The sequence below is a fragment of the Zonotrichia albicollis genome, chromosome W (genome assembly GCF_047830755.1).
Source record: "Zonotrichia albicollis isolate bZonAlb1 chromosome W, bZonAlb1.hap1, whole genome shotgun sequence".
Lineage (NCBI taxonomy): Eukaryota > Metazoa > Chordata > Aves > Passeriformes > Passerellidae > Zonotrichia > Zonotrichia albicollis.
Window position 1 is genome coordinate 19,806,911 of NC_133859.1, and position 15,265 is coordinate 19,822,175.

At 47.4% G+C, this 15,265-nt stretch overlaps 2 long non-coding RNA genes across 2 annotated transcripts; both read left to right on the top strand.

Annotated features, from left to right (window-relative positions):
* The first annotated feature begins 808 nt into the window (after positions 1-808).
* On the top strand, positions 809-7,608 carry LOC141726927 (uncharacterized). Its single transcript, XR_012577889.1, has 2 exons — positions 809-1,153; positions 1,524-7,608. It is a non-coding gene; the product is annotated as an uncharacterized LOC141726927 (long non-coding RNA).
* A 1,120-nt stretch (positions 7,609-8,728) lies between these two features.
* On the top strand, positions 8,729-14,254 carry LOC141726848 (uncharacterized). Its single transcript, XR_012577809.1, has 2 exons — positions 8,729-13,337; positions 13,594-14,254. It is a non-coding gene; the product is annotated as an uncharacterized LOC141726848 (long non-coding RNA).
* Positions 14,255-15,265: the final 1,011 nt, after the last annotated feature.

Consider the following 15,265-nt stretch of genomic DNA (forward strand, 5'->3'; position numbering starts at 1 on the left):
GCACAGCATGTCGGGTTATGTTATGAACAAAAATTCTGTTGATTTTTTTCTGTGAGAAAAAGGTTACCACTACTGCTGGGGTGCTGCTTGTGTTATGGTAATTACAGGTCGTTGTTAATAGTTGTTTTTGTATCAGTAAAAGCCCTGGCTGGGGCGAGTTAATGGCCCTTCTCTGAGACAGTGAAGGGTGGGGTACCTCCCGAACAGTGAGGAAAAGAGACTTTGGAGGGGAGGGATATGCAAAATACTCCAAGGACCAGCATGCTGTGTGGGACCCCTATTCCAAATGCACGGAGAAAACCCCAAAAACAACGAGCCACCTAAGAGTTGAGAGACTGGAGTGATGTCTGGACGAGAGGAGCAGAGTGCTGAGCCTGCAGAGATGCGGAACACCTTCGGAGTCCCTCTCACCCTGACCTTGAGAGTCATCCCCGGAGATGAGGGCCGGCTAAGACAGCCAGCAAAATTAACATCGGATGGGATCACCACGCCCTAAAAGGCTCCCACGAGGATCTGATCCCCAGCTCTGCCCCTAGTGGACAAAGCTGCGCATGTCCTCCTCCTCTGGGTCGCCCTGGGAGAGACGACGGGAGACTGCAGCCCCGTCAAGCTGCCCAATCCTGAGCTGATCACTTTTAATAAAGGCATTAAAAAGGAGAAGAAGTCTCCTTGCTCTGTTTATTTCAGGTTAAAATATAGCAAAAAGCCTTGAAACAGAGGCAGAAAACAGGGGGGCTGGGTGGGGGATTGCTCCCTCGGATAGCTCACCGGTGATGGCTGGTCCCAGGGTCAGACCGCTGCACAGAGAGAGCGGTCCGGTGGGGGACAGCATGCTCATGGCTTCTGGCACAGCACACACTGGCTCTGGGCTTCCAAGCAAGCAGAGGAGCAGAGAAGCAAGCCGGCAAGCCCCAGTCACAGTGCCAAAGGAAAAAGGAAAACAAAAAAAGAAACAGGCAAAAACCACAAGGCAGCAGTATCTCCAGTCAGATGTCCGCACCGCGTGGCTCCTGAGTCGATCGCCCCCAACTGTTGCAGGATCCCGGGCTGCCTATCACCTATCGTGAGGGAAGTTGCCATTCTGGACACAAAACAAAAACCAAAAAATGGATATGGGATAAAAACCATCCCGAAGACACACCCTAAAAAGCAGGTGAGATTTATTAAACATAACCCACCCGAGCAAAATTAATTATAGAGAACTGCTTTTGCTTCTGGAATACCCAGAGCTGCTTTAGGGAAACAACCTAACAGTGTAATAACAGAGTTAATCCAGGCAGTCCAGGGGAGAAGGGGGGGCTGACGTTGCATCCCGATCGCGGGAGAGGCGATCGGCATGCACGCCAGAAGTGGCCGCGCCTCGCCTCTGCTGCCGGCAGGTGGGATTGTGGTTCAGCCACTGGCTGGGGTCCCGGACTGCCAGGAACGGCCGATAAACGCGGACTTATGTCGAAGGACCGGGGTAAACGAAAATGAAGGACTCTGCTTGCTTCTTCGAGCTGCTTTATTTCTTTCCCGTGCAGGAGCGGTGCCAGGGCAGCGCCGCATGGGATCGGCAGGGCGGCACAGGTGTTATTCTTTCCCGCAGTGGGAGCAGCACCAAAGCGAGGCAGGTGATGCAGCGCTACGCTGGCAACGGCAGCGCCCCGCAGACAGCGCTACGCAGACAGAACCGCGAGGGCAGCGGCGGCGGCAGGGCCGGGCAGGAAATCTTTCCCGCGGCAGGAGCGGGGGCATCTGATGCCGCGCCGCGTGGGTGTTCTTTTTCCTCACGGTAAAGAACGGTGCCGAGGCTGCAAACCACTGCGCTGCGCAGGTGCTGGCAGGGCATGGGTGCTGGTGGCTCGGGTGCCGGCGGAGCGCAGAAGCTGCGTGGCTCGAATGGGGAGGCAGTGATAAAGAGCAGGAAACATAGAAAAACAGCGCCTTTTTTTGGAGGGGGGTGGAATCCTGGGAAGAGATCGTCTAACAAATCAATGGCTAGATAGGAGGGGTCTGGGGGGACAAATGTGAACATAACATGGAGTGGGAAAGTCACATACCAATGGCAGAAAGGAAATATCATAACTGACAGCAAATTTTCTAGATGAAGGGATGTAAAAAATTATGACAGAGAAGCTACAGGGGCAGGATTTTTGAGGATAGACTGGGAAAAATCTGGAATTATCATAACTGCCATGGCAAGGTGGCAAGCAACTCCAGATAGAGACCAAACGCACCATCTTCAAATCCCCACTGCCACAGCCAGGGAGACTCCAAACATCTCCAAACCCTGACTGCCACAGCGGGGGAGGGGGGAATGTCAGAATAAAACCCCAACCTTTTACAGAGGAAAAGAAACACAGCAGGAAAAAAACCTTAAGGCTGAGTGAACTATGGGCCTCTTCACCCAGTGCATTCTTGCATATCAGTGATTTTCTAATAAAGATGGCCCTATGTTTATTTGGCTGTAGGAGCCAAGAGACAGCCTTTAAAATTCTTAACTGACACAGGATGTCAAAATCTCTTTGATTACTCCTACAGATGCTCAACTAAACTTAAGTTCTATTTTTTTTTAAAATTTGTTTAACTGGCATTAATGTAAAAAGTATTATCTGTTACACTGCCGAAATCTGTTTAGAAGTAATTAAAAATTTAGATTGAAGAGGCATTATATATAGGATGCATTCCGCTTAAAGTTCTCCTGATTGCTTGGAAAAAAAAACCAACAGACAGGAACTGGAATTTACCAAGTGATTATTGAAGGCTTAATGCTAACACAGGACCACTCTCACTGCACCTTTACAAAATATTGCAACCCTTACTGCTGCACTACAGGCATCTACACATAAATGGATGGCAGTTCTGGCTATAAAAGATACTGAAAAGAGATACACTGACTGGGAAAAGGGATAATGATCTCTGACCTATGCTTTTAAACAAGTAGAAAAAAATTCAACAGTGACAGCCTGTAAAAATCCAAGGACCTTTCAGTCTTAAAGGTGGACCAACCAGCCATGATAAAGTTACCCCAAATCGAGATTGTACCTATGACTCTGACTGGCAGTTGAGGACTGATGGCCTGGATGACTATTGATTGTAATGGCCACCAACACAGGATCAGTTCCCGATGGACATTCCCCACAATCTAAACTACTCATGTCTTTGTACAAGTTTGTTTTATACTCTCAACAAAACAGCTTCGCAAACTGCTCCTACAGTGCCACTGTCTGGTGGCAGTGAGTATAGCACTTTGTTTGCAACTGGAGGCCAGAGAGAGAACTGCTGCCTTAACACTCTATGGAAAAGATACCTTTATAATTTCATAAGTTCTGTTGTTTTAGCTCCTTTAAAAACCTTGGATGTTCAAGAATAGCCTCATCAGATAGAAAACTAGGTGTGTATCCGGATATGAGACAAAGAACTGCTCAAGCAGCAGTGGAAAGGATTGTTGACTACTTACATGGCTGTGAAGGCTACAGGTGGAGACTCCCGAACTCCTATAAGCAGATAAAGCCAGTTCTGGACACAGAGGAACCCTACTGGATGGCACAGTAATGAATAAATCTGCTGTAGCTTAAGTTGCAACAGAATTAGAGACTCTAAAATGCTAGTCATGGTATGGTTTACCTTTTTATGTTTACAGGCCAATGTTTCAATACGGTAGCATGACTGTTTACACCTGGATTAGTCAGCCATGGAAACAAAACCTTATAATTAACAATTATAAAAGAAAGAAAAGATAGCAATATCTTTTTTCCAAAGGGCCACTCTAATATACACACATAGAACAAATACTACCTGAGCCTTTGTTGTGGGTTACCCAAAAGGATATTATATTCTATAGCTATCTGTGCCCAAATTTGTTAATGTCTCTTTAAGACCCTGCAGCTGAGAAAAACTGGGGCGGGTGCTACCATGGGCACTCTTAAAGTCTGCTGGAGCAAGCAGCTTGTGCCCTTTTTTCCTTCCTTGTCTGCTTGGTCTTTGCTTAAGCAGAGGCTTCTCCCTTTTTGGGTTTTCTTTTCATTTTTTTCCTTGTCTCAGAGAGACTGCAGTTAGAGGTTTTGAGCTACCTTAGGGCCAATTCCACAGGTGCCTGTCATCAGTCAAGGCATAGCTCCAACAGTAGTGGAGTGGCCCGGTTCCAGTCTGAGCTGCCAGTAGCTCATCAGCAGCGCCCAGCTGAGGAGAGAAAACACTGAGTTGCCCCAGCCCAACAGCTGTGCCTTGCCCTGTTCACCCTGCTGTCTCTTGCCAAGAGGAAAGCACTGACCCCAGACAAGCCAGCAAGTCGTCATCTGATGCTGGAACTGCTCCATAAGCTCCTGCCACCACAGGAGTGATCTGATACCATCTTGTCCCTTGGTCTTTCAAGCCACACAGTGGCCCCTGCCAGGTGCCATCTTAGGAAGGTAATTTTCAGCATTTCTGGTCTCTCTTTGTTCATGTCTCATGTGGGGTTCATGAGATTTAACAATTTTGTATCGAGCAGTTATTTACTGTTATTTTTCACCTGTTGCTATTCTATTTATTACTAAAGTTTTTTTACTTATACCTACTCATATTTAATTTCTTATTGGTGGAAAATGATTGGCTGGAATTAAAGGGAGGTTATTCATTTTAGAGTGCCTATCTCTTTAAATTGTCTTAATCCAAGACACCCTTGGAAGAGAAATTCACTCCTTAAGCTAATGCAGGCTGTGACACTGATAACAAACTGCAGTAACTGATGGATTTGTTCTGTTTCCTAGTCATTCAGATGAAAGTATTTGTACTATGGGAATTCCAAAAGCAAACATAGTTTCCAATGGTTTTCCTCCAGTTGGAGGGATGCTCCTTCTGGAATGAAAGATATCCAAACTCTCCATAGATCAACAAATCCTGACAGTAGAAGTAACAGTCATTGAAACCTCCTGTGTTCACAGATGCCTAAAGGGACCAGGAGTCGTTTCACACCAAAAAATGGAGTTACCTGAGTATAACCAGAGAATAATGATAGGAGATTGTCCCAAGTGTTGCTCATATTTGGATGTAACAGGAATAGGCCTTTTAGACACACACTGGTGGCCTATTCTAGACAATATGGGATATTACTGGGTTTGTGGAAAACAAGCTAGAAAAGTTCTACCCTCTAAATGACAAGGAATATGCACCATTGGAACTTTAGGGCCAGAAATATATATTATTGATAAATCAGAATTCCCCTGAGAACACCTACGATCTTTTATAACAAGACACAAATGTGTCCGGTTTATCTCGGCTGTTTGAGGGGCCTGGAAAGGCCCGGAGTGGCCTTGGGGCAGCCCGCGTATCGAAGGACGAGAAGAGGCTTCAGTTCTTCTTTCGGTTTTTATGTTTATTAATTGTTTATCTAAAAGATGTTCTTTCAGCCGAACAGAGATCTGCTCAGCAGTCAGCCATGGGCACACTGTGCCGTCCTCCGGACCGCCACGTATCTTTATACCCATTGTTACGTATACAATATTTATCATTTTTCCCCAATACCATCTATTCTTATAACTCGGTGCACTCTCAGTAATAACCAATCCAAAGGTGCCACCGTGGCCAAAGAAGATGGAGGAGAAGAGGAAACAGAAGAAGGGCAGGACACACCCCAATTCCTCCATCTTACTCCTCTAAACCCCCCTGTACATAAATCCTAAACCCTGTGTCTCACCCTCTAATTAGCTAATCTTTTCGCCATTCTCCCCGGTGAAGTCCTCTTATCTTCATAAAGGTGTCGTCTCCCATGTAGGGTCAAAGTCCTGCCACCAGACACTTCTGGCAACATTCCAGGACTCCCGGGCTCCCCAAGGGTGGTCTCGGAGGCCCGGCATCTCAGGACTCAGATCCTGAGATCCCACACAAATGAAATTTAAATCCCTTATTTGAAAGATCCTCTGGATTCCACAAGTTTATGAGAAGATTCTTACCTTGGTTAGGAGTGCCTAAATTGGAAAAGGTTCCAGTGAACATATCCAGAGTCATCGAACAAATAGAAAATCAGACAAATGATGCAATTAGCACTTTGCCGCAAGAAGTTACCAGCCATTCAAAAGTAGTTAAACAAAATCAAATGTCTTTGGATTTGTCTTTGGCTCCCAAAGGTGATATATGCACAGGTATCAACACCAGTTGCTGTGTATACATAGATCAGATTCTTCTAAGAACATAGACTGATTTGGAAGAAATTTGAAAGAACACCAGAATCTTTTATGAAATGCAAAAAAAATCAAGGGGAAGACATATTTGATCAGATAACGTGATAGACTCCAAATTTAAATGTGACTGTGTATGGGAGATAAGAAAATTCTCATAGAATAAGGGCCTTATAGGCCTCTGATCACTTCTGTTCACTTTTGCTCACCAGGAAGTGTAGTGAAACCATCAGGTTTAGCTAGGGCCCCATGGAGAATCTGAAATGCTGACACAGCAGCAAAGAAGCTTCCTGACTCCAGGGACATCCGCCCTATAACCTATCCCTATAGCCATGTAAGGCAATATCTTGTTAACCCTACTATTGGTCACTTATGGTCCTTCTAACCTTTTGCCATTGGTCAGGATTGGAACCGGGCCAAGGGTATAAAAGTAGCATACTGTACCCCAACTAACTCGGAAGAAGAAGTGCTGAGACCCTTCACGGACCCCTCCAATAAAGCCATACTCGTGGAACAGCCGGTGTCTTCTCCTTCTCCTCTCTCTACCGTCTGCTGGAGTCTCAAGCCAAGGGAAAGCTACCTAGCAAGCAAAGCTGAAATCATAAGAGCTGGCTAATTGATGCCGAATTTTGCCCCAAAAGGCGAGAATAACTGCCTAAGAGACTCAAGTAAGTCAGCATAGACAGGAGGTATTTTATTACGACGCGTCGGAGAAATCACAAAAGGGATTTCTAGCTATCTCATGACAGAAGCAAGCTTTTATACAGTCTTGGGTGCAGGGTTACATCATATTCATAAGAGGCGTGGTGTGGGCGGAGCGTGGGCGGAGACATCTATTTTGAGGATTATTCTTGGTGGTCCTTCCGGTCCTTCATCGCGGGCAAGGGTCTTCTGATGAGTCTTCCTCTTTAAACTTTTGAACTCCTATCCTAATATGGTCAATTCCCGGTGTACTTGGCTTGGTTCCCATGGCTTGGCACGGCTCTTAGGGTCAATTTGACACTGGCACGGCTCTTAGGGTCAGTTTGACATTATTAGCTCTGATCATGCTTAGCTCAACAATTCCCTTATCCCTATCTCTCTTTATTGTTTGCCCTGCTTACCAAACTTCAAACAGAAGGATCCACCAGGATTGCTTCTGGATTAATGAATAACCTATCATACAGCATTATCAATAATTCCAGGATTGCTTCCGGATTAATGAATAACCTACCATACAGCATCATAAGCAATTCCTGAGTGTGGATGGGGGCGAATCCCCTTGTACCTAACATGAGACCACCCGCCGGTGATATGGGATATGGCTCTAGTGTTAGGGGTCGTGTGAGTAGCTAATGGGATGGGAATGGGATAGGACTGCTCAGGGTTGATTCTCAGTCTGTGGCTCTGCCTAAGCATTTTGATAACAAAGTTATGTTCTTGTGCAGTAGTAAAATGCTGATCGGATGGGCAGTTTGGGGCTTCATAATCACTAAGAGCTGAATATTCCCTGCTTGCTAGGGGCTGACCCGCAGCCTTGGTCTGAGCAAGCTGGCCTCTAGCACTCAGTCCCCTTGGGGGCTGAGCTCTGGAGCTGTAATAGCTTGGCCTAGGATAAGACCAATTAAGGCTCATTTAAGTGGCCGCCCAACGTGTAATTGGACCCCCTACCCCCAGGGGCAAAGCCTCACCGGAGCATTGGAGCCTTTAGGGGTCTCCTGTTATTGCCTGTTCGGGAAGCCGCTCCTTCTGCGAAAGGACTTTTCGTTTTAGAAAATCCTCTCTGCAGAAGGCTCGATTCGACCCTCAACACATACATCTGGACGAGATAACCTCCGAGGAGAACTGAGCAGCAGACCCCTTCCACACACCCCTGACCCCAAAGGACGTATGTATTACTTAAGATTGCGCACATACCTTTGGGTGCTCTAAAAAACCTTTTCATTTTTTTTCTTTTTTTTTCTCGTTTTTCTGTGGAAAGGGCTTGAAAAAATGGGTATTTGTTTTAGCACCCTAAAACTAACCACACTTGAGAGAGTTATATTTAACCATTGTAGAAACCTTATCTGTTAATAATTTCTCTTTTTCTAAAGGTAGTCTGTCAAAAAAGACTCTTAAAAAATTTGTAACTTGGATTGTGCTGTATTTCCCTGAAACTGATAAGACCACAATCACTGAAAACTCTTTCTGGGATACAGTTGGAAATACTATTTATGTGTCTCAAACAAAACAGGACTTTTCTGTTACTAACTTCTTACCTTTATTTCATATAATAACAAAGACGATTGAAAAATCTAACTCTGTAAAAAGCTCCACACTAACAGATCTTTCCTCTTCATATGCTAATTGCGCTAAGATAACAGAGGTATGTGCCTTGCATGCCTCAGAGTTGCTGGGCTCTGCAGTGTTTCCTGCAGATACCACCTCGCAGGCAGAGGTCAAGCAGCCCCCCCCAGACCCCCTCTCCCTTGCCCCAGAGCCGGCAGCACTCACCACGGTCGTCCCCCCCCCCCCCCACTCCCCTCCCTCGCGGGACCCACGCTGCCCAGCTTCCCATTTCCGGCCTCAGCCGTACCCTCCGTTGCAGCCCCCCATCCCCCCGGCTCCACACCCTTCCCACTTCTAGCCCTGGGGGCCCCGCTCCCTGCCCCTGCCGCTGCGATCACCCCTCCCCCTGCGCCGGTCTACCCCCTCCTCGTTCCCCCCGCCCCCGTGCTGCCTTTCCCCCCTCCTGTTGCCGCGATCCCGGTCCTCCCTATCCCCGCGCCGCCGTTCCCCACCCCCACTTCCCCCTTCGCGGTATCCCCTGCTCCCGCTGCTGCCCCCGCTCCCCCCGCCGCGCCTGCCATGCCCCCCGGCCCCGTTATCGCTGCCGACCCCCCCAACCCCGCGCTGCTACCACCCGGCCCCGCGGCCGCCCTCCCCGCTGTCACCGCCCTTGCTCCCGCCCCTCCCGAGACCGCCCTGGCCCTCCCGGCCCCGGCTGGGAGCGGGCCGGCCCCTCCCGCCGCTTTCCCGAGCTATGCCCACACCCTGTCCCCCTGCACCCAGCCTCACACATGCGCAGTAACACCAGCACCACCACTTCACCTTATACCTGTAGTATCCCAAACCAGCGGCACTGCTTGCGCACCCCCAAACTCCCCAGGCGTGCATCCCCAGCCCACCCAGCCTCCCTGCCCCCACGCGTCCCTCCAACCCCTCACCCAACCCTCCTGCCACCCGAACGGATCAGAGACCACCTGTGGTGTCACCCCCCCAACCCAATCCGGTCCCTGCTGTGCTGCTACCCCTCATCCAATAGTGCCAACTCCTGGCCAGTCATTGAAAACCTTGAAAAACGCTTCTAAACGGAAAAAAAAAGGAATTCACGGGTAGCAAATCCCTCACAGCTTTCCTCAGACAATGAGAGCTCTTCTGATGAATCTGATTTTGATACGATTAAGATAGACCTATGGGTTCTTATTAAGATAGAAACTATGAAGTCAGGGAACTGGGACCAAGCGCAGAAAATCACAGCCTTTCCGGTCGAGTATAGGCAAGGAAGGAATGGTGGGGAATCTAATATCAAGACATGGAAACCAATTTCTAATAAGGAACTAGTGCAATTGAGAAATATAGCCAAAGAACATGGACAAAGTTGACATATCTTTAGAAATTTCCTAGAAGCCATGTTCTCTGCACGTCTTGCTTCCTCACGATGTAAAAAATATTTCACAATGCCTCCTGTCCCCGGCAGAATATTTGTTATGGGACAGGCATCGGAAGAAACACCTAAAAATGTTATCAGATTCATATACTGCCGATGCTACTAAGACCAACTTCACAGTAGACCAGCTTGCCGGTGAAGGAGACTTACAAAAGCCAGCTGAACAAATGAAAACTCTGAATGAAGAAGCACTGCAAGATGTAGCAATCCCAGCTAAAACCTCCTTGCTTCTTATGCGGGATGAGTCAACGCCAACAATGCATTTTTCTACCATTAAACAAGGCATTGAAGAAAGCTTTATAAAATTTGTGGACAGACTTAGAGATGCTTTGGAGAAACAGAGAGCGCAGAGGCAAGAAAGGAACTCTTATGTAAGCTTACTCTCAGCAACTCAAATGACAAATGTAAGGCCGTTTTGAGGTCTTTACCCGTGGATTCAAACCCTACTATAGAGCAAATGCTAGAATGCTGTACATGTCACATGTCCACTGAAAATACATTGACCCAAGCAGTTGCTAAGGGTATTGCTGAAGGAGTTTCGGGTGCATATGCAGTCATAACCTCTAAAGAACAAGCTAAATGCTATCACTCTGGAGAACTTGGTCATTATATAAAGGACTGCCCGGAGAGATTACCTCCCCGATACCATCGTAATTATTATCAAAGACCCCAACATCAGCAATGCTATCAGCCATGCCCTTTAAACTCCTTGAGCCGCCCGGTGGACCTTCGGGTGCAGAATATAAATCAAAGGCCACCAAGACCCAATCACGCACAAACCCAGGCTGCTCCAGACCCAAAGGAGAAGCCCCAACCCACGGGACAACCCAGAGGGGTACCCGCCGACAACTGGTAACTGCTTTGTCCATTGACTTTAATGATAAGAATGTTCACCGTGTTCCCACAGGAAAATATGGACCTAAAGGGAGTCCTTCAGACATTTTAATTACAGGTGACTCACTTAATACTCCAAAGGAAATCTTCATTGTTCCGGAAGTGCTGACAGTGCAGCTGGGACAAGAGATCCTCGTGCAGGTATACTGCATAGACTTACCATTTTTTCTTTCTAAGGGAACCCCAATAGCTCAGGCCTTCTTACTCCCAAAGAATCACAGGGAACAGATTCCTCTTAACCCTACAGCTATGTGGGCACAAGTCATGGGACCCTCCAAGCCTGCCATCGAGTGCGGCCTCTCCCACAAAGGAGAAAAGACCCACCTGCCAGGGATGCTAGACACCGGTGCAGATGTGACCATCATCGCCCGTTCAGATTGGCCAGCACACTGGGATCTACAACCTGTTGCAGGCATGATTTCCAGGATTGGTGGAGCTACAGTATCCATGAGGAGCAAGAACAACATCCTCGTTGAAGGGCCTGAAGGCAAGCTGGCAACCATCTGTCCATTTGTGGTAAGGGCCCCCATCACCCTTTGGGGACGAGACGTTTTATCCCAGTGGGGTGCTTCCCTACGTATTCCCATTCAGGATTTCTGACTGGGGCCACTGAGTTGAGCGCGCTGCCAGAAATATCTCGTCTCACCTGGAAAAGCCATGAGCCAATCTGGACCGAGCAGTGGCCCCTAAAGAAAGCCAAGCTGCACGCCCTAAATGCCCTCGTGGAAGAACAGCTCAAAAAAGGCCACATAGTGGAGTCTGACAGCCCTTGGAACTCTCCAGTCTTCATTCTACCAAAGCCTGGGACAAACAAGTGGAGGCTTCTCCACGACCTTCACAGAATCAACGAGGTCATCAAGGACATGGGCTCTCTTCAGCCTGGCCTGCCCTCCCCATCAATGCTGCCTAGAGACTGGACACTTGCTATCATAGACATTAGGGACTGTTTCTTCAGCATCCCTCTGCACCCTGAGGATGCTCTACGGTTTGCTTTCTCCGTTCCCTCTATGAACAAAGAAGCTCGGCTCAAAAGATATCATTGGTGTTATCTTCCTCAGGGCCTAAAAAACTCGCCCACTATTTACCAGTGGTACGTGTCTCCCATTCGGAAATCATTTCCAGACGCCATCATCTATCACTATATGGATGACATTCTGGTGTGTGCTTCAGACAAAGCTTACTTAGACAAAACGGTTAAAAAGACTATTGAAGCCATTGAAAAGGCAGGAATGGAAATTCGTGAGGACAAAATCCAGTACACTGAGCCATGGACTTACCTTGGAGTCCAGATCCGGGAAAGAACCATCCTACCTCAGCATATCGTCATCAACGACGACCCAAAAACCCTCAGGGACTTACACAGCCTGTGCAGATCCATCAACTGGGTACGTCCACTGCTAGGAATTACATCAGAGGACCTTGCTCTGTTGTTCAATCTTCTTCATGGACCCAAGGAACTGGACTCTCCCTGCACTCTCACAGAGGAAGCCAGAGGTGCTATCATCAAAGTCCAGGAAGCCCTGTCTTCATGCAAAGCCCATTGCTACGAACTCAGTCTGCCTTTCCAGTTCATCATCCTGGGAAAAGCACCTTGATCCATGGACTGATTTTCAAATGGAACCCTCAGCTGCAAGATCCGTTGTTGATACTGGAATGGGTTTTTACAAGTAGCCAGCCTACAAAGACACTGACCACCTACCAGGAGATTATAGCACACTTAATAAAAAAGGCTAGGACTCGCCTTTGCTCTCTTTCAGGTTGTGATTTTGAATGCATATATTTGCCAATAACCCTTAAAGACTTTGAGGATTTTATCAAGACCAATGCGAGTCTACAGTTTGCTCTGGACAGTTATACGGGCCAAACTTCAGCAGAGATCCCACAACACAATCTTTTTAACCAGAATGAAACTTTCCATTTGATTCCAAAACAAATCCAAAATAGAAAACCTCTCAAGGCTCTAACCCTCTTTACAGATGGCTCAGGGTCATCCCACAAGTCGGTGATTACTTGGAGAGACCCCCAAACACAAGAATGGCAATCTGACGTACAAACAGTAGAAGGATCACCACAAATTGCAGAATTAGCAGCTGTTGTCAGAGCCTTTTAAAAATTTAAAAACGATCCTTTCAATCTGGTCACAGATTCAGCTTATGTTGCTGGAATAGCTATGAGAGCAGAACATGCTCTTCTCAAAGAGGTCTCTAACCCAAAGTTATACCAACTGCTCTCTAAGTTAATACAATTGATATCTCACAGAAAGCAACCTTACCGCATAATGCATGTGAGGTCTCACACGGGCCTCCCAGGTTTTGTTGCAGAAGGCAACAGGAAAGCAGATGCATTAGCTATGGCAGTGTCATGGTTTGACCCGGAAACAGGATTTCTGGGATGCTGTGTGGATGGGGCCAATGAGTGCTCAGATTTGAATATTGCCATCTGGCCTAACCACTGGGCAATGGGATCCACCTCTGAGAACACAGGGTAAAAGCAGGGCTCGCCCCCTGGCAGTTCCTCTTTGGATTTCCGGCGGTGAAGGAGTTGAGTCTCTCCCCCGGCCCAGTTGCTGGCTGGGCTGGGGGAGGGGAAAAGCCATGCGGCCCGGCCTGGGAGAGGTAGGACTGGCCCCAAGGGTGGAAGGAAGAAAATAAAGAAATGCCGGGAAGCAATGGGCAGCCTGTCCCCCCCCCCCCCCCCCCCCACCTTGGAGACAGAGAGAGTGCAGCCGGTGTTTGTGTGCCGTTACCTTGACAGCAGTAAACATGTGCTGGCAGCAGGCAGCCCAGCTGAGGAGATGGTGGGGGGTGCAGCCAGGAGTCCAGCCGCTTGGAGGAGTTTTTAACCCTTTTTTGGACAATGAAAACTTCACAGAACATTAACCCTTCCTAAACGAGAGATAAGAGTGGAGGAGGATGAAGGAAATGAGCCAGTGATAAAGGTCTGGACCAGAGAGAGAGAGAGAGTGAGAGATGTTAGGAAGATGGAGAAGAGGGAGTGGCATTTTATGCTGGACTCTTTTGTGTAGCCATGGACAGAGCTATGTTTCCCTGGAATACAGAGACTGAGTCCAGGGGGAGAAATGTCCCAGAGCCAAAGAAGATTCAGTGTGGGTACCCCTCGGCCCCAGGGGGTATATAAAATATGGGGGGGACAGATGTCCCAGAGGTGAGAGATTGAGCTTTTCTGGAACTGGACACAGCCTCCTTAAAAGGACAACCCTGGAAGCAGCCCTGATTCTGGTCTGGTGGTGAGAGCACCGGAACAAGGACGGAAAAGGCCACCACGACACATGGAAGGACTCCCTCTCCTCTTGAGGAACTGAAGTTGAGCATTCTAAAGGGTGGTGCTGGACCCAGAATTGATTTTGGATTGTATTGTATTGGGAATTTGGGGGGGGAGGAGGAGGAGGAGAGTGTTTTTGTGAGGTTTCATTTTCCTTGTGTTTTTTTTTTTCTTTCTTTTTCTTCCTTTTGTGTGTAGTTTAGTAATTGTTTTTGTAGTTTAGTTAATAAACTTTTCTTCTTTTTTTCAAGTGAGAGCCTGCTTTGTTTATTCCTGGTCAAAATCTCACAGCAGACACCAGAGAAGGTGTATTTTCATGTGGGCATTTGGCCTTGTGCCAATGTCAAACCAGAACAGGCAGTGATAGTGGAACCCTGGAAAAAGTTAAAGATAGAATCTAAAATCTTAGGCTTTGTGCTTTCCCAGATCAACTGCACCTGCGTAAGCAGTATGATAAATTATATAATTGTTAGATGTGATGATTGTTTAGTAATTAAATGTAATTATTATATAACCATAAGAAGAATAGTGAGAAACTATGTTGGAAATTCAGAGAGGGGCTAAATTTATGTATACAATAGAACAATATAAGTTTAATAATTAACATGAAAGTTATGTAATGATAGAGTATAAAACATGATCATTTCGAATGTATGGTCGGAGTCAGATTTGGGTTGAATATACCCCGATTCCCAGAGCTCTTAATAAAAAGCACCGCATATAATCCCCCATGATTATGTGTTTTTGAACGCTAACATTTTGGCGACCCGCAGATGGGACCCTTGTGAGTGCTGCTGAGCGAGTTCGCGACTCGATCACGCTCCAGCCGGCACCGAGGGATTCTCGGGGAGCCCATTGGCCGCGACCGCTTCCGCCGCTCACAAACGTCCCCGGGAGAAAGGTAAGGTGCTTTTTACTTTGGTTTGGATGCCTGCCAATAAGACGCAGCGAAAGCTACTGTATTTGTCCAGGTTTAGAGCAAGTTTGGGGAAGAATCCCCCCAAAGGAGCTCCGGTGGGAAAAGCAGATCCAATCGGCCCCTCCCCCCTCAACTGGTCCGGGAGGAAAGAAAAATACCTCCTTGGAGAAAGGTGGAAAAAAACCCCTGTTTATTAAACAATAAGACCAAAGCAGTATCAAAACAATGAGACCCCTTGCCACTCTAAAAGAGATGACAAACTGAGAAAACCCCGGGTTCAAGCAGCAGCTCACTCAGTCTCTGATCAGTCTCTCAGTGCTGGAATTGTCGCAGGCCAGGGCC